The sequence below is a fragment of the Mastigoproctus giganteus genome, chromosome 13 (genome assembly GCF_048544385.1).
Source record: "Mastigoproctus giganteus isolate SK-2022 chromosome 13, ASM4854438v1, whole genome shotgun sequence".
Taxonomy (NCBI): domain Eukaryota; kingdom Metazoa; phylum Arthropoda; class Arachnida; order Uropygi; family Thelyphonidae; genus Mastigoproctus; species Mastigoproctus giganteus.
The window spans coordinates 168161662-168181901 of NC_143587.1; the positions used below are offsets into that span (position 1 = coordinate 168161662).

General features: G+C 38.1%; 1 protein-coding gene across 1 annotated transcript in view; it reads left to right on the plus strand.

Annotated features, from left to right (window-relative positions):
- Nucleotides 1-7778, plus strand: part of LOC150076590 (uncharacterized) — a 71137-nt gene extending 63359 nt beyond the window's left edge. Inside the window, exon 6 of the mRNA XM_090387508.1 lies at nt 7531-7778. The gene's annotated coding sequence lies outside the window, so the exon portion shown is untranslated. The remainder of the gene's footprint in view (nt 1-7530) is intronic.
- The last annotated feature ends 12462 nt before the right edge of the window (nt 7779-20240 follow it).

Consider the following 20240-nt stretch of genomic DNA (forward strand, 5'->3'; position numbering starts at 1 on the left):
GCTAACAGAGTCTTTCGAGCAGAGTCATAAACTGGAGCACCACAATCTAATCGAGATCTGATTAAAGCTCGGTATAGATGGAATAGAGTATAGCGATCCATGTCATAGATGGTATGACTCACCATGTCATAGATGGTATGACTTTAAGTAAATTCAGTTTTTTTATGCAGACAGTTCGTGTGTTTGTAGTATATGTTTCTGAAATGTCAGTTTGGTGTCACACGTCATGCTCAAGAATTAGATTATTACTGGTGAATGGTATCGGCTGATTTCCCAGTTAAAATTAGGTTTCTGGATGTAGCTGACGTTTTTTTTTTTTTTTTTTTTACAAAAGTGAATGGCTGTAGTTTTAGTTGATAAGAAAATAACCATTACGCGAAGTACCTGACACTATTTTGTTTATTGCAAGTTGCAGTTGTCTTTCAATGGAACTCATATTCTACGAATATCAAGATATTGCAAGGTCCTCAGCATAAAGATAGTTCTACGTCTACGTTACCCAAAATGTTGTGCGCTAAATTGTTTATTCCAAGAGCAAAGTGAGTAAGCACTGAGTACCGATCCTTGAGATACATCTTCTCTTTCGATATGAGATTCTGAAAAAGCATTACGATAATTCACTTGAACTCTCTATTTTCACTGGAAGTCGACCTCTGAGTCCTATGGCATACAGGTCTTGTAGAATTCCATAGCGCCAGGTGGTATCAAATTCGCTTTCAATATCTAGACACAATGACGAGATGTTCCTTTACCCTCAGTATGTTACACTCCGTATGGCATTCTACCATTAGGTCTAATGTGAACCGTTTTTTGCGGAAGCCGTATTCATTACAACTGTTGACTGAGTTCGACTCGACGTACCATACAAGTCTATTGTGTACCATCTATTCTAATGTCTTGCCCAAGCAAGTGGTAAGCGATATTGGTCTATAATTGCATGGATTCCTCTGATCTTTTCTAGATTTAGGAAAAGCCAGCACTGTTGAATGTCACCAGGAGCGAGGATAATGGCTTTCGGAGAAGATCCTATTCAGAGATGGGGAATTTAATGCCTTTTTGTCTACATGAGATAATGAATCCCATTAGGACCTGATTCCCCATTTGTTGATTTGTTCAGAGCGTCCTGTAGCTCCAAAAGTTTAAAGTCAAAAATTTGATTACATGGGAGCGTTAGCCTTGTGCTGAAATTTAATTTGCATTTATCAGTCTTTGTTGCAAAATTTTGCAAAATTTTCTGCCAGTTGGTGGCGCCTCCGTAGCCAGGTGGGAAGGAGCAACAGTGCGTAGCACACGCTTCTTGATTAGACCGGGGTTCGAGCCGGTGACCACCAAATACGGAGGATGCGGAAAGGTTAGCGAATGACCACCGCATATTCCGGGAGCAATATGGCCTTAGTTGCTAATGCTCCTAAAAACCAAACAACAACAACATCTGCCAGTTGAAATACTACTCGTATTTCAACATGGAGATGATAAGTCTTGCCCATTCCATTTCAGTATTGTAGAGGATACTGGTAGAAATCTACAAATCTTTTTATTATTATTATTTTAATTTTATTCCAGATTATTCTGCTATTGGTATTCTTTGTTATAGTAGAGGCAAACTGGATCCAAGAATCGTTTATAGCGATTTTCCTTACAAATCTGGCTTTTGCTTTAAGTTTTTTTTAAATTTATAAGGTTCTCTGTTGTTTAGTGTTTTCGAAACAGGTTCCATGACCAGTTTTTCTCTTTTTTGGCAAGTTGGTATGCATCACTCCACTACACATTGGCATGTTTAAAAGAACGAGTACGGATTTTGTGTATGGCCTTGGTTGTAGCATTTAGAATCTGAGTTTGATGTGTTGTGTGGCATCATCGATCGATTGATGTCTGATAATTTCAACGTCGAATGAGATATTAGAAGCAAACAACTTCCAAACAGCCTTGGAAAATTTCCATTTTAAGCGGGTATTATTTGCTTGAGGGATTCTAGTTGTTTGGATTTCACAAATTATCGGATAATGGTCACTGTTTAGTGGATGAGTGGATACACCGTTGGAGAGCAGATTGTTAAGTGTATAGCTGTAGTTGTTCTAGTAGCAAAATGAATGTAAACATCTTCAACAGTGTTAGACTATATTTGTGAAGCTGCAATTCCAGAATTTTTTCTCATCTGTATGCGGGAAGTCCCAGAGTGGGTGGTGTGCATTAAAATCCCCTAATAAACAAAAGGGAGCAGGAATCTGCAGCAGAAGTTCTATGTCATTATAAGTATATTCTTTGGTGGTGATAGATAGATTAAAATTATTGTTAACATGATTCCTAAGGAGACATGTATTGCTACTGTTTCTGAGGCCTGCAGTGAAATGCGTTTAGTAGAGATTCTTGAGTTTACAAGAATGGCCACACACCTCCACGCAAAGTGTTATTGCTATTTTTATTATGCTGATATAGTATAGTTCTTAATTTTTGGAATTGCTTGTGGTGGTAGATTAGTTTCTTGTAAACATATGCTTACCGGACTATACTGTTGGACTAGGTGACAGATATCATCAATGTTGCTACGTAGGACTCTACAGTTCCACTGTACGATGTGATCCATTATTTGTTTTTAGCAGTTGGGTTTGATTCAATTTGTCTTTTAGGTCCAGTCTGTTTTCGCTCTCCTCTCCAATTTTATTCTTTCTTTTTTCGAGAAGATAGGTCGTCCTGTGTCCATATCGTCTTCTGCGTACAGTCTAAGATTGGCTCATCGGGGTTGATGTTTTTATCTGTATCCATATTTGTAAAATTTGGCCGGGTTTTCTGCATTGGGACTGCTGTTTTAGTTTTTACTGTTTTTTGAGGAAGATTGCGATGTAGTTGGCGGTACTGTAATTGGTGTGTTGTTGGCATGCTCTATAGCATGTTGTTTCTTAGTAGACTGCTGTGAGGTTGAGAATATTTCTCGGGCCCAACCTGCCATAGACATGGTTGGGGAAACTGACACGTCAGTTTGAGTGGCTACTAACTGGAATTTCTTTGCTGTTGTTGTATAGGTATATTTTGGTGTAGTAAGCATAATTTGCTTCTTTGGTTCCTGGTAAGTCACTTTCCGCTCTACTTTGTATATTGGAATATTTTTCATTGTTTTCCAAAGATCACAGGTGCATGAATAAGCGGGGTGTTGGCTTTGACACTTCGGACAATGTGATGTTTCAGCATCACATTCCGTTTGTGTGTGGGATTTTGACCCACACTTTGGGAATACTGAATCCCCACCACAGACGGTCTGAGAGTGCCCAAACCTTTCGCACTTATAACACCTGATGGGATTATGAATGTAGGGTCTTCCTGCAATTGAGATAGCCGGCTTTAATACTCGATGGTAAATTTGGTGTGAATGATCAAACGTTAGAATGATGTTCCGCGTGGAAACAAGCTAACCATTCTTTTCTAATCATAATTCGCTTAGCTTGTGTCACTTTGTTTTTTTAACTCTTGGACTAGTTCATCTTCTGTGACATTGATCAAGTCCCATTCAGCAATTACCTCTTTGGAGGTATTTAGTGTTGCATGTGGGATAACTTGAATGGGAATACTACCAAAGGTTGAGAGGCTCAGCAGAGTCTCTGATTGCTTACGACTCGCACTTCCTATTGATAAATCCCCGGATCTAAGTCTTTTCACCATTTTAGGCGAACCTGATGAGCTTTCCAAATATTTCTGTATCAGAAATGGAGAGAGCGTACTCATGAATTTGTTTGACAAGGAGTGGAAAATAAGGAAAGATTAAAATTCCTGTCGTCAGTCTGTAGTCTTTTGGACTGTGATGTATCATGATCAGTATCATTTATTTTTGAACATGTGCGTCGAGGCTTAATTGGGAGAGATTATCAAATTCCTTGTTTACTTCATTTAGCCATGGCAGAGGGTCTTTCTTCTTCCAGGTTACTGGCCCCGCAACGTGGAGGCAGGAGCGGTGATACCAGTGACCTGACGAAGCGGTTGTAGTAGAGTTTGTTAGTAATTAATATATATACATTTAATAAAGAAAGGTAGTTTTCTTTCTGGGTTCTTACTTTAACACTTGAAGCATAGAACCACTTGAGGTAAACAAAAGAGAAAGGACACTAGAAAGGAAATTAAACTTTGTAGCTTCGAAAGAGACCTCTATATATCACAGAAATTTGCTCTCACTATTGCTTGCACTCGGGGCCATTTTTAAAGAAGTTCATGCAATGCTATAATTTAAGCCCTTATGAGGGCCAGGAAATAATTCCGATTTGAACGCTACTCCTAAAAGCCATCAAGCGAGATAAGATTGAAAGAAATCATTATTAATGCCTGGTATTATGGACTAAAGTAGATTGTATCAAGATTTGATCCACACACATGCCGGACAGGTGCAATCAATAATTAGAACTCCTGGAGGCAGTAATGTACTACCCTGTATCTGTTAGAGAAGTCCTAGTGCTATCACAACCCTATTTTTTCTAATGAATTCCATATTGCTAATTTAAAATTCATAAAAAAAGCATTCTCATAAAGACCTGCAGTGTATTTCAGAGATTATTTGTAAATGAATGCATGTAAAGTTTTTTTTTTCTTTAATTTATTTTCATATCAATAAAATACAATCATTGTACATCAAGGTCTAACAAAATTTCAGTCTGTAGGAACAATTACTTCAATTGTAGTGCTCTTTTTGGGAGGGAAATTTTACAGGTGATGCAGTTTATGTTGCCATCAGTGTATACGTGTTTGGGAATCCATTATGCTGCATAACCCAACATTTTAGAAACAAGATTGATCTTACTGTCTTTTTCCTAACAACGCGTTAAATCAAGAAGAAAGATGAAGGAATTTATTTATGCATGGGTAATGTGCACGCACACATGCACGCACACGCATACACACACGCATCATTTCTACTGCAAAGGTATTTTTAATGCATCGTTTGATTATATCTCATATTTCAATACCTTCACAACGAGGTGCCGAGGTATTGTACTGTTTTCAATAAGTAACGCTTCTAGTGGAGAATACTTATGTAACGCTACTAGTGGAGTAGTGTTACACGCCTATTTAAGTAATATTACTAGTGGAGAATATTCATGTTACTTATTCTCAGCGGATACCACCAACCAGACGACACCGGTTCGAAGCTTACTGGTTTCTCATCGGTGGGTGGGAAGGTACTGAGTTGTTTCAATAGTGACAACCCAGTTATGAAGTATAACCCCACTGTAGTATTACTCAACCCAGTTACGAAGTGTAACTCCATCATAACTGGGTTGGCATTATTGCAACAATAGCGTAACCTCCCACCCACCGACGAGAAGCCAATAAGCTTCGAAACGGTACCGCATGGGTGGTGGTATCCGCCCAGAATATGTGGCATTAGTCTTCTCCATGAGTGAAACATTCCTTAATCGAGGGAGTTCGATACCATGGCAACTCGTGAAGGTATTCACAATATGGATATAATCAAATGATTCATTAAAACTATCTTGGTAGTAGAAATGATGTCTGTGAATTACTTATGCATAAATAAATTCCTTCATACTCTTAGGCATTTAGCCAAGAAATATCTTTTAGAAGAAGAAAGATGTTGAAAAAAAATGCGGCATTCGTAGATAAGACCAGATAACTACTCAGTTTCAGAATTATCTTTTGATGGAAGGTAATTGCCTTCCATCAAAAGAAACCGGTTGCGTTCCTCCATTTCTCAAGTAATTAATTGAGAAATGGAGGAACGTTTGTACTAAATGAAACTACTGTTTCTTTTTTCGAAGCTCCCATCTCCGGTTACTTCTTCCTGGAGAAAATTCCATTGGTTATTGACACATGTTAACAAAGAATTTAGCTAACATGAGCTCGGAAAACGGGAAGTTCTAATGTTATAAATTATTCTGAATGTAAAGAATTCTATGGACTAATGAATAAAAGATTTTCAAGACAGATGTCACAAAGTAAGTGTTAGGCTTGTTTTCTTTCATTGCAAAATAAATGAATATTTAGAAATTAGAAATTAAGACACTTTGGAGAATACGGGACAATACGTCTGAAGTTTTGAAGCACACGCTTCTGTTTCGGGGGCAATTAGAAGTAGTCTAAATAAAACTGCTCTGTATAGAAAGAAAGACATTGCAACTAACTCTGTCTGTAAACTGCAGCCTAAAAGAAGTAAGAGATCACGCTGATGAAAATATCACGAATGTGGGGACTAGTTGTGTTTTAAAGATGGGAAATATACTCAGTAAATTCCGCATCTACCACCAGCATACGCAGTGATCCTGTAGTGCCCTTCCTAGCAAATCATGAAAACATTTTTCCACCTACGCAGGTGATATAAAGTTCTTCATCGTCACAAAATGCCCCCAGTCTATCACCGTGAGCTCCAACCGACAGCTACGTGAACTGTAAAATTAACTTCATGCGATTGGGCTCTCCATCAACAGGGAGAAAACCTCACAACTCTATCGCCAAAAAGAGAAATATCAACAATGGGAACATCATTATAGCGAACTTCCCAGTTAAAAAAGTCACCCAACATGAGGTGACCCAACCTCACCTTCTTGCTCCACTTTAATGCCACTCGAATGAAAACATATGCGGCTTTATGGGCAGTAAAACACGAGATCTCCAACTTCCATAACCCGCAGCTTATCATCAAATACATTCTTCGATGCACAATTCCAATTCCTTTATATGCCTCGACTATGTGGTCCTCTGCACCCTCAACATACCAAGCCAGATTCCTATCCCTGGAATACTGTGCTTTTAAATGGCTAAATAAGATTGCCGGTCTAACACCTACAATCTTCAAATCTGTTCTAGTCACCAATCTTAATATGCTTCCTTGGAGGTATCACATCATCTCTAGGAATCTTCTTATCCTCTCTCAGCTTCTATCCGGAAAACTAAGCTCACCTGACATCTGGGATATCATCGCTAGACCGTCAGATAGAAAAATATGCAAAACCAACGCATCCCCATAGATCGAAGCTGCGTAGGCTGTCATCTTTGGAAAATATATTTCCACATAACTCCTTACAAATATTGAATAGGTTATCCATAGAGGTTGAGAATCTCTGCAAGGATAAAACCTATAGATCTTCCACTCTTGCAGACAGGTTTGCCCTCGTCATAGTAGTATTTGATTTGCAGCGCAATAATGCACTTCAAATCTGTCAGATTTTATTTTCTGCGTTCAAGTGCCCCCCCCCCCTTGAATTCTGTACCGTCGTTTTTCAGTTTGTAATTTAACTCTCCAAACAGTGCCCTGCAAGTAAGTTCGAAGATTTATTTCGAAGAGTTCGAAGAGTTCTAAGAGTTCGATTTATTTCGAAGAGTTCGAAGATATATTTCGAAGAGTTCGCAGATATATAGTATTCATTGAAATGAATACTATATACCTTGTGGGCGTGAAAACAAGTGTGCCATGTGGGAGTGGGAGTGGGGTGGTAGTGTCTAGTCGAGTTGATTGGCAATAAATAACTAAAGAAATTTTTCCTTGACGATTTTTCATAAATTACTCGTTCGTTTACTTTTTTTTCTTTCCAGGATTTGATGATGTCTTCCTATGCACAACTTGCGACACTGGTGCTCTGAAGAAAATAAAGAATAAATAAATAAAACGCCTTAATGGATGCACACCCTTTCTTTTGGGATACTCGCAACTGCTGATGTATTCACCAAACGGATTTTGTTTTCATCAGAACGGTAATTTCTGTACAGTCGCGATATTCATATGAAATCTGCACCAACATGCTTTGTGTATACCTTCTATGAAATAAAATAAGATAAATTCATTTGTTTATTTTCTCACCAAACATATACCATATTAATCAGTGAACGGTTTAAAATTGTTAAATTTTCCTGTAAAACCTCCTCACATAGTCTGTGGTTTGTTTTCATGGGATGTTATATATATATATATATATATATGATGCTATGATTTTTTAGTGTTTTTAACCAACCATTGAAGTAAAAACGAAAGACGAAAAACCAAATTCATATGAAATTTGCACCAACATGCTTAGTGTATACCTTCAATGAAATAAAATAAGATAAATTCATTTGTTTATTTTCTCACCAAACATACCATATTAATTAGTCTACGGTTTAAAATTGTTAAATTTTCCTGTAAAACCTCTTCACTTCGCCTGTGGTTTATTTTCATGCGATGTTATATATATATATATGTATGATGTTATTTATGCGTGATGTTATATACTTTTAATTTCCTCGGAAGTTTTTTGAAACTAAAAACTTACTAAAATGATTGATTTTAATAAGCCAGACATGTGAATGCACCATAAAGTTCGAGAAATATATTTTTTTTCTAAGAAACAACCATTCTATGCCTCCCCAGCGCTATGGGTTTGTATCTTAAACTTATTATGACCCGTTAAAATATAAGCGTAAAATTGAAATGTTTAGCCGAAATATGAAAGTACAGGTTTGCTTATACTCTGCCGAGGAAGAACTGCTGTTCTGTGCCATTTTCTCCTTTGCATGTTGGCCTAACTGTAAAAGACGTTGCCTGCATTGAAATTGCAAGGACTCTTAAATACCCGATTGTAGATCAAATAATAACCTCTGTTGTTTCTAGAGACTCTTCAATTTTCGAGAAGCCCACACACACACGAACAAGCAAAGACCTTTTGCGGCCCATTTTAAAAGGGAATTCTCATAATGCTGTTGTGCGTTATATAGGGAAATTATTTTCCATATACCGCGCTGTTTGGGTGTTCACTAAGACAAAGTGCACCATTCATTCATTTCAGCTGTGGTTGTTAAAAGAAGCCACAAGTATTCTCATAAGCTTCTAAATAGCCGTCCTGACAGTGTACGAAATTTTCTAAATACATATGTGGATTTGCCTGTTTAAGTAATGCTACTAAATTTAAAAATATATTAACAACTCAGATGGAACCGTTGATAACGGAATTTGTCCTTAAGTTGAACATAAGACTAAGCTCTAGCACCGAGATCTTGGCATCGATCTTTTAAGGGAGCGGAAAGCTTCTCGTGCGCGTGGACCTGCTGCAATAACGCGCTACAAATCTGTAAGATTTTATTTTGTGCGTTTAAGTGTCCCCCTTGAATCCTGTACCATCGTTTTTCAGTTTGTAATTTAATTATCCAAATAGTCCCCTGCAAGTAAGTTCGAAGATATTGTTAGAGTTTGAATGATGGAGTCTTGTGACAGAAAATGATATTAGCAGATATTGCAAATAATGAGTGAAGTGGCATACACTTAATGTGCAACGGATTATTTCGGTTTTATTCGTTGCGCGTTAAAACTGTGGAACTGATAAAAGAAAAATTTACCCATCTCTAGGTCAGTTGGCTAGCAACATACGCAATATAAATTGTTACCAAATAGTAAGGAATTAGATTCAGTAGTTTTGGATTTAAGGTTTTTGGAAAAAAGGATAGTTTGTGTGTGCTGCACAATTTTATAAAGTAAATATAGTCTGATACATAAACTGGAGATATCAATGTTTTGTTTTGTTTTGTTTTTTTTTTAATAAAGACTATCTCTGAGTAGAAACAGATATCCAAGTATAATATTATATAAAACACCAATTGCTTATACAACTATGAGATGCAGGGAATTCGGTTTTCATTAGTAATATCTCAAATCCCGTTTGCAGGAATCGGCTAGTTTGTAAGGCTGGTGAAGGCTCAAATTCGGCGATGGCTGAAATATGATTGCCGTTCGCGCAAGTCGTGATCAGTTTAAGTATGGCTGTTTATTCACTGACATTACTTAATTTGTCACAAAAATGTTAAGTGATCGCCATCGTGATCAAAACATGATTGAGCATGACGAAATATGTTAGAAAACACTGCCTGCAGTGTTTTCTGCATGAGAGTGATGTTGGATATGCTGCTTTTTAATTATTCGAGAATCGGTTAATTACTATTGAAGACTGCTTTTGCCACAGCTTCTCTATGCTGAACGACATGTGCAAGAAATTATAGAAATGAATGAACGAAAATTGTTCTGTAAAATGTGTTTATGATTTAAATCACTTCCAATCTAATTGCTGACTCCTCCGCAAAATGCCCAGAATTTTAAAAATTGTACTAAATTAGTACAGCTGGTCATCAGACATAAATTTGGTTTACCAGACTAGGGCCCTTGCGAGGATGTAGTATGGTGTTCCGCGATCAAATCTGTATACAAAAAAAAAAAAAAAAAAAAAAAAACAGCCAAAAATCAGATGAAGCGAACAAAATTTGATATTGTGTTGTGCCACAGAATAATGATAAAATGAAGAGATAACGAGAAACCTAGGACAGGTATGAGAGACATTTATAGGAGTTGTATAAGAATTTCTAAAGTGGTCACATTAGAGAAATAGATTCAAGTTGCTCGAAACTATGGTCACTTGACATCTGTATGATCCCCTACAATGGCTAAACATGCCTGGTAGCGGTGAACCATGCTGGATGTCTATAGAATAAAAATTACATTCTTCCTGCAGCGCAGTTTTTAGTTCTCAATTGACCAAGAGTGTCGCACATTTAAGATATCTCGTCCATTAAAACAAAATCTCGACAGATTGCAACACAAAACAGTCTCCTTTGACAATACCAAGATTATTGCTTTGCGGACGACCTCACCATCGTGATGTCCGGCCGCTCTCGCAAAGCCATAGAAGACAACGGTAATCGGGTCCTTGACTACCTCTCTTCCTGGGCCGCCCTAATTAGACTACAGATAAATCCAAGCAAGACCAAAATGATGCTCTTTAAAAATAAGCTCGACCTCAGGCGACCTCTGCAAGTTAAAGTCTCTGGGCTAGAACTCCCCATTGTCGCAGAGACCACTATGCTAGGGATGGTTCTTGATCATAAATTAAGCTTTCACCCCTACCTCATCCATCTCAGCTCCAAAGTTAAAAAAATTTCAGGCTGAATCATGAGAATCACCAGGAACGAATGGGGCCTGTCCAAGTGGTCGCTTCAGTTGTACTATACAGCCGTTTTCCTTCCGATCGTGTGGTATGCTGCAGGTGCTTCCACCCAGCTAGATTGGTAAAAATGATAGGCAAATTAGGCTCTATATAATGGACAATGCTTCTGGCTATCCATAGGGTATGCTTGTTGTTTGTTTGTTTGTTATTTGGTTTTTAGGAGCATTAGCAACTAAGGCCATATTGCTCCGGAATATGCGGTGGTCATTCCCTGACCTTTCCGCATCCTCCGTATTTGGTGGTGACGGGCTCGAACCCCGGTCTAATCAAGAAGCGTGTGCTACGCAGTGCTGCTCCTTCCCACCTGGCTACGGAGGCGCCTTAGGGTATGCAGGATAGTATCTACTGCTGCTATCCAGGTGGAACCCTTCCACTAGACCTGTATGTAATCTTCCGTGGCCTGACCTTTAGAATCAACAAGAAAATTCTGACCAAGATCTTGAACATTGAGCTAGAACCTGGAATCTGACCAGGGCAGAGAGAACACGCTGTTATAATGATTATGTGATAAACATCCGGCAGACAAGATGGCAAACTTCCACAAAAGGAGCAGTTACAAAGAAATTCCAGCTGGATGTGACTTTCTCTTCCTCTAAGTGAGAGCAGAAGTGACACTCTCTAACTCTTCAGCCATCATTCTTAATCACTGGGCATGGATCATTGAAAGAGAAGCTCTTCCAACTCGGTTTAATACCCATAGACGTTTGCTACTGTGGGGCCAATGAGAATTGGCTCCACCTTCTCTTCCAGTGCATTCTCTACGAGGACCTGAAGCAAGAACTAGCAAATACCATCCCTGCCACTGAAAACCAACTGAATATTCTACTACAGATACCAGAGACCCTGGCTGCCATCCAGAGCTTCTCGACAAGCTTTTATGCGCAGGAAAGCCTCTTCTGAAAAACACAGGCTAGGAATGGGGATCCCCAGAGAGCAGTTTAAAAATTTTATTTTATTAATCTAAAATTGTTTTAATTAATTATTTTCGTTTTTATTTTATTTATTTATTTAATTATTTGTGTTATTTTATTTTTATTATTATTTTTTAAATGTTTCTCATTTTATCTTCGCGCTCTATACTAGCGTACTTTTTTCCGCTCTCCACTAGTGTAGCTCTCTCACTCTCTCTCTCTTTTTTTTTTTTTTTTTTTATTTTCCTCTTCCTCTGGAATGGGCCCCCCGAGGAACCTGGCCCACCTTTTGGCAAAATCAGATGAGTCAGAGTGTCTTTTGAGACGGTACGTGTTTTACTGGGACTGGCCCACCTTCCCTTGGTTTGGACGAGTACCCAGAATCATCTCTCCAGGTGACTGATGCGTCTGGGTAGCCAAGCGGCCAGACACAACAACAGAACACACACATATAATACACACAAACCTAAGTCACACACACATATCTGACCATTTGTAGTGTTACTGTTCTTCACAGAGATACGAGGCGGAGTTGAACAGACGTTCCAGGAGCCGCCCTTTAAAAAAACACATGTCCACCTTAAAATAGTCTGGTGACCTGTACAACACTTTACTAAACAACGATACAAAAGTGACTAACTGGAATGACTCAGTTAACGCCATCCTGGATCGCTTGTTTCCCTAGACGATGTCACCACAGAAACTCCAGAACGATTTATCTATTAGGAATAGATAAACAGCAACTCAACCTACCACTCTTCACAGGAAACGGATCTCTTCACTCTTCCCGAGCTAAAGCTGGCCCTAAAAAAAAATAAATATCCAATTTTGTCCAGGTTTAGATCGTGTGGAAAATGCTGTAATTCTTAACTTTGCTGAAATCTTTCCAGAAATACTTCTATGAGGGGATTATTCCTAAGCTCTGGAATTCCTAAGCTTTGAATAAAATTATTCACAAAGCTGACAAAAATAAATCTGATCCCAAAGCATACAGACCCGCTTTTGGCAAACCTTGTAAAACTATTTGAGAGGTTGTTAGCACCCAGAGCAGCAGATTTAATTGAAGGTCAAAACTTAATGTCTCCATCTAGGGCTTATAATACCGGTCAAAATCTTAATACCTGTATTTCGGTATTTTTAATTTATGAAACCGGAATACCGCTATTAATACCGGTATTCCAAAAACAAACGTTTTTCTCAATAAATGCTGATGACAATTAGGTGCAATAAAGTAAGGAAAAAAACAAGTACTGTAATTACTTGAATTCGTGTTTTAAATAAACTTTTTATTGCAAAAATAAATATTCTGAAAAAATTCATTAAAATACAGTTATTCTAAAAACAAAAAATACATACTGTTACTGCAAAGTTTAGTTATGTTTAAGCATCCACACTACCTGTCCGAATAAAGTGAGTTCTTAAGAAACATAAGCAATCAATAGAATGTTCGTTTAAAATGGATCTAATTTTGGTACAGTATTTGATTAGCGGCAGAAAACGCCCTTTCAGATTCTATTCTGGTACTGAGATAATCGTAGATGATCTCAGTCCATATTTTCTAGGCTTTGAACATTTTAGTCAAAATAGTTAAAAGTATTTCATTAATTTCCGACTCAAGTTCATCTCTTAAAATCTCATTGGAGTCAGGTAATTTCTTATTTTGGAAAGAATTTGCGGAACACTGATATTGTCTTCCATGGTTGAATTAGGTTCATCGTTTTCTGAAGGAGAAAGACGTTTTATTAAGCTAAGTATAATTTTCACTATATTATCTTTACTCGGTCTGGGAGAGAGCAATGAGTGGGGATAAGGAATAAAGAAGAGAGCAAAGAGTGCAGTTAAGGAATTCTTCCCATATACAGGGTGTCTCAAAAATATTGGTACAAACGTTTAGGGGAGGTAGGTAACATCTAAAGGAATGTGAATCGCATAGGAACCCATAACCGGAAACGTCACGGGAAAGTAGTAGCAAAGGCACAAGAAGCAGAAATGACACAAGACAGTAATTAGTGGCAAACATTTATTTGACATAATATTAACAATGGAGTACGAGATGGATGCATTTCATGATGTTACAACAGATGCTCGAAGGTTCCACCATGAGGCGCGATGCATGCCTGACACCGACGCAGCATGGTTTGGCGGACACGGTCGAACACACCTGGAGTTTCTTTGATGGTAGCAGCAGCGCAGACGAATCTCGCCACGAGATCCATTTCCGTCTCCACAGGCGATTCATACACGATAGATTTGAGGGCCCTCACAGAAAGAAATCAAGGCTCGATAAATCAGGTGAGCGTGGGGGCCAGGCAACGGGTCCACCACGACCAATCCATCGACGAGCAAAACGCCTGTTCAAATGGTCACGAACACACCTTCCATAATGGACAGGCACCCCGTCATGGTGAAACCAAATGTTGCGTCTCACATTTGCTGGAACATCGTCAAGTAACCCTGGTAGAACTTGTTCAAGAAAGATCCGAGATTGCGTTCATGCGGGATGGTAATAGGTATGGGCCGACTAAGCAGTCACCGACCATACCTGGCCACACATTTATTGCGAAGCGATGTTGTGCCGCATGGGGACGCACACCATATGTGTCCTCTGCTAATCCATACACTAGGTGCATGTCTGCCAGCTCACAGTATATCGATGCATTCTCTTTGTGCGGCGACTACTGCTTGAATGAGTAAACCAGAAATTGTCCCTCTCGCGGACTGATGAACACCACCGTGTACAGACTTACAGTAGCGTTTCCGGTTATGGGTTCCTATGCGATTCACATTCCTTTAGAGTTAGTTAGTTAATTAGTTTTTAGGAGCATTAGCAACTAAGGCCATATTGCTCCGGGGATATGCGGTGGTCATTCCTTGACCTTTCCGCATCCTCCGTATTTGGTGGTGACGGGCTTAAACCCCGGTCTAATCAAGAAGCGTGTGCTACGCACTGCTGCTCCTTCCCACCTGGCTACGGAGGCGCCTACATTCCTTTAGATGTTACCTACCTCCCCTAAACGTTTGTACCAATATTCAATAAATTAAATTTCACTTTCTATAAATGCCCAATATTTCTAATAATAATTTTAAGGACTTTTTAAAATTAAATGAGCTCATTTAAATTAGCACATCTAGTGGAAAGGCTCCTCATTTGAAACACTGAATTATAAACTTCCACTGCAGATCAAAATCTGCTGGTCACCTGCATCTGATAACAGATGCAGGCTGATATGTTTACCTTTAGCTTTACCTTTATGCCTTACTTCCGCTACTACTAAGTTCAAAATTGCTTCACCGTTTCCGGCACAACCAGTATACAGTCAAACAAATAACTGGACTCAGACCTGCACATTCAATAAACCAATAAAACAGCAAAATACAGTATTGCATGAGCTTCAACGGTAATACTGAGTGACTTAACTGAATGGTTCTAAACCTTTTTGGCAAAGGTATCCCCTGGAAATTCAGCAAGGTCCGCAGGTAACCCCTAAGATTATTGTCGGTATAGAACCTTAAGGTAACAAAAGAGGAAATCTGCAGCCATTTTTTATCAATCGACTGTAGGATGGAAGCCTCCTCAACAATTCCTGTTGAGGGAAACTAGACCGTAATCTGCCGAAGTTTCCAGTGCGGGTTGGCAGATCAGTTGTAGTTAGCAGTCAGGGAATTGAACCCCGGTTTATTCAAAGAGTGTGTGCTACTGCACTCTAGCGACCAAAAAAATGGCAAGATTTGTCGCGCTTGTATCTCGTAAACTATAAATGATAATCTAATGATTTGAATTTTATTGGATAGAGGCTTTATGTCCGTATCTAAAATTATGGTTAGTTTGGGGGGGTGGGTAGCTCTTGCGCGTGAACACTGAAAATGGCGACGCCGCGCGGCGTTTGGGCAGTGTAACTATGGATTGCGAAGAGATAGGAAGTTGAAATTAAGAATAACAGGATCTACAATATTATTTAGCAATAATAACCGATAAAAATAAAATTTATAAAGTTATAATCCGATAAGTGAGCTGAGTTGAAGAAAATTTTCATAATGTCGAAAAAATTGCAAAGGAACAAAAATGTAAGAAACGTATATCATTGAAAAGAAAAATTCAAAAGTTCAACGTGAGTTCAACTTGAAGTACATTTCTACATCGTTCACTACTTTGGGCAACACTTGTATAGCTTTAACCTTTGTAAGAAACATCGATGTAAATACTATGCCATATGTAGCTTACTTCTCCTTCATAAATAAAAGTATACTTCACTTATAACCACGAAGACTTTATTCATTTACATCTTACCCTTCCTCTAATAACACAAAGAGGGATTCACGCCTTAAACGATTGCGTTTGTGTCCCCGTACACAACCCCCCCCCCATTTTTTTTTTTTTTTTTTTTTTTTTACTGCTACAGAACGGTTTTGTATCGTTCGGTCTGATTAATACTAATCTACATTTATGTAGAAAAATACATATTGGTGTATAAATATGATGCCAACCGTACCAGTGTGAAGGGTTTAGTCTAATACGGAACAACAGAAATGGACGTCGCAATTTGCAGAAACTTATTTAGCAGATCAGACATTATTGGTTGAACGGAAAGAACGACAAGTAATTCAGCAAATGGAGTCCAGTAAACATTGCGGACGATGGCAAAAAACAAGATTTGAAAAACCTGAGAAAGACATTTTCTTTTTTAATGTTAATGAATCGGAAGAAAGGACTGCAGAATTTATTTTTCTATCTCTTTACTCTCGTTAAAATATTACTGGTAATAGAGCAACTAAGCGCGGATTCAAACAGAAAACGTGTTCACATGGCAGATTTACATGAATGTCACGAAGGCAGAAAAATCCGCATGACAATTCACGGAGAAATCCTACACCCACATCTTGAGATTGGCTAACTACAATCTCGAAAAAAGGAAACTTGAGATATTCCTCCCATCGTCGAGAAGAGTCGAACCTAGGCCTTTCCAAACGGGTAGCAGGCAGCAATGTATCGTGCCGACTAGACTGACACAATGGGATGTTTTCGACCATTACGCAGATCCCTGTAGTGCTCAACTTGAAAGTTAGGACAGAGTTGTGCAAGTGGTGCAATAGAATCTCCTTCCTACTTCAGAGCGCAAACAACACCAAAACGTGTACACTAATGCTATCAGCATTGTAAGTAAACTTGATGAATTTGAGGTACTCATTAAGTAACCAAATGAAGATTTGGTTACTTAATGTAGAGATTTCGGAGATATGGTGTCACTCAGACATAAGGGATGCATAATTTGAATTGGGGGAGCACAATATGTACCGAAAGGACGTATCTAGTATAGTGTTGATTGTCAAGAGGCAGCGGGGATCCCCCACATCTCCGCTTTCGTATTCTCTGTATTGCAGTACAAACCGTGAAAAGGCCAGACTGTCAGTTTTAGTATTGCTCAGCAGAAGAAGACCCACTGGGTGGCTGTGATTAAGGTGGGAATTACTTCAAGACAACTAATATCACGGGTAAAAGGATAAGCGTTTTCTATAGTAAAGGTGAGTAGAGTCACCACAGACAGTTTCTAAATTCTCTGCAGTGGGATTAGCTGATTATGTTACAAAAAGAAAGTTCTAAATCGGAAAATTTCAGGGAAGTAATCGTAGAAACTAGGAGGCTTTACATGTCAACTAAGAAACAAAGTTTAGACCTAAATGGAACTCAGATAAATTAATTGATGCAATTGATATATTCTGTATAAAGAAGCCTATCGTAGATATAAACTAATTAACTATCAAGTCACAAAGGAAGTTAGGCAAGCTAATGCAGATTACGAGCGTCTCACGCAAAACATACAAAGACTTCTTCACTCATGGAAACTCTAGAAGGAAAGGGATGAATCAGATTAGTGACTCAATATCGATGGTTCGACTGTTCATGATCCTGGTCAAGCTGAGAAACTGAATGAGTATATTAATCTACATTCACACACATGAGGAATTCATAGTTTAAATATATATTAAATATTAATTGGATATATAATATTTCGGGACGAGACTACGTTCTCAGTATACGTAACCCATTGCCCGTAGTATCTCGTACCCTACTACGTAATTAGTACCCTGCTGGCACTTTGCGAAAAAAAACAAATAATAATAATAATAATAATAATAATAATAATAATAATAATAATAATAATAGTGATGCCAGAAGTTTATTAAAATCTAAAAGGGAACTAAATGATTCTATGATAAATGAGAGGAAAGTGGAAGAAAATTTGATGAAGATAAACATAAAAAAGGAACCCGGAGTGGATGGGATATATTTAATCATATTAAGAAAGGCAACAACCTAGGTACGCAAACCCTTCGCCATTATTAAGACAGCACTTTTGGATTTAGGGGAGGTCTATTTTTGCAGTAGATGTGCGAATGTATTTCATATTCACAAAGAGAGATCAATAGGTGACATGAGTAATTACTGACCTGGTGTTGTGGTCATGGCTTAAGAAAGTTTAATGATCTTAGTGCACCTTGATACAGTTCGCTCGCAGTTATTCTTCAATCTGTTACCTCACTTTCACATCACATTGAAACAATCTAATTTAATGATAATAAAATATAACTTCAGTAAAATTCTAGCTTTAGGCACCGTTAACTGATAGATCATCAAGAGATCGATTCTTCAGTACTTCGTTTTAGGAAATTGGACCTGCGTAGCTGCACTACTTAGTCGAGTGAAAGATGCATCCCCATTTGAGTGAACCGTGGTTCAAGCTTGCGGGACTGAAAAAGAATTGTATTCATTGTTAAAAAACTAATTAATTGTAAACTACTCTGACCTAGTGGTCATGTTGGAGTATTAACAAGAATTTAATTGGAATTCATTCGTGGCCGCTATCGTGAATACAGCTGCTATAAAATAATCCAGCACAAGATCCGCTTGTAACTTTTCACTGTGCTGTTCTGATCAAAAATGATACACTGATCATCCTATACCGGACGCCACCAAGCTAAACAGTAACAAATAACATTCCGAAATCACTGAAAAACAAAAAGAAAAGAAAGAAAGAAAAAATCCAGTAACAAAAAAAAATTCTACGAAGCGTTACGGGCACTTCTGAAAAGGTATAAACCAAATCGGAATTCAACAATCTTTCGTCATTCACTCATAGTTTATCGTACATATTGAAAACGAAATGTGTAAGTCTAATCAGTAAGGCTGATCAACTAACCAGTAAGGTTGATAGCCTTACTGATGCCAAAATCGTCGGTATAGAGTAAATTATTTCGCAACCAATTTTTTGCACTCACGGGGATGTTCCCTCGATTTGCAAGTAGGACGGCGTATGTAAATATTTCATATATGTATACATTATACCGTACACGGAATTCCAAGTACCAGAAAAGTATTCGTATTCTGCTGTCAAGAAAAAAATGAAGACAGTCAGAAACCGGTTCTTAACAGTTATAGAAATATTGCCGTTTGAATTATATATAAAAAGTAAATGGCTTCGAAGTCTTGAATGGTAGAAATAAAAAAAAAAATAATAATAATAAATAAAAATGTATAAACATCAGCAGAGACGTACATACTAAAATATTTGTAGCCGAGTGGCCGAGAACACGAGTGCAGTAGCATACGCTCTTTGGGTTGGACCGGGATTCAAGTCTGTGACTGCTAAATACGATTAATATTTGTATTGATTGATTTATTGTAAACTCCACTGACGTGGTAGTCGTCCCGGAATATAAGAAAGAGCTTATACTAAGTGTGTGTGCTCATTCGTATGTATTTTTTGATCCATTTAAAACTCCATAACCATTTTTTAACATCCACAGCTCCGTAACCAGTCAGATATGGACACATGCGTATATGACTTTGTTCAACAGAATGTTTGAAATATTTTAATAAGTTTCAAACTTTTTCCAAACAAATTGTAAAGAAAAAAGAAATTCGTATTACTATCAATAAAAGATATTTGTCTGTAACATCCCTATATCGCCACAGCAACAAAACATATTTTATTGTTCTGGCCTTATGGGGATGTTGCTGCGCTGTCTACTGAGACATTCAAGAAAATCGACAAGTTTGCTGAAGCAATGGTTGAATGTCATTTTTGTCGCAAATGATGCATAAATATGAGTCAAAAAGTACAACGGAAATCACAGCTCTACAGAGCATGTGCATGAAAAAAACTTCAAAGAGTAGAGAATGCACTCAGAATTTGTCAGGTTAATTTTGAATCCAAATTGTTTGAGATAGCGGGCTAGTCAGGCGAGTGCATTGTTCTTTCTTCTGTGATCGTAGTGAGGTGTGCTCTTCTCTGAATGGGGATCAGGGTTTTTACGTCTTCAGTAAACGACAGTATATATGGTCTTTGGTTTAAAAATCGATAGCAGTGAAGAG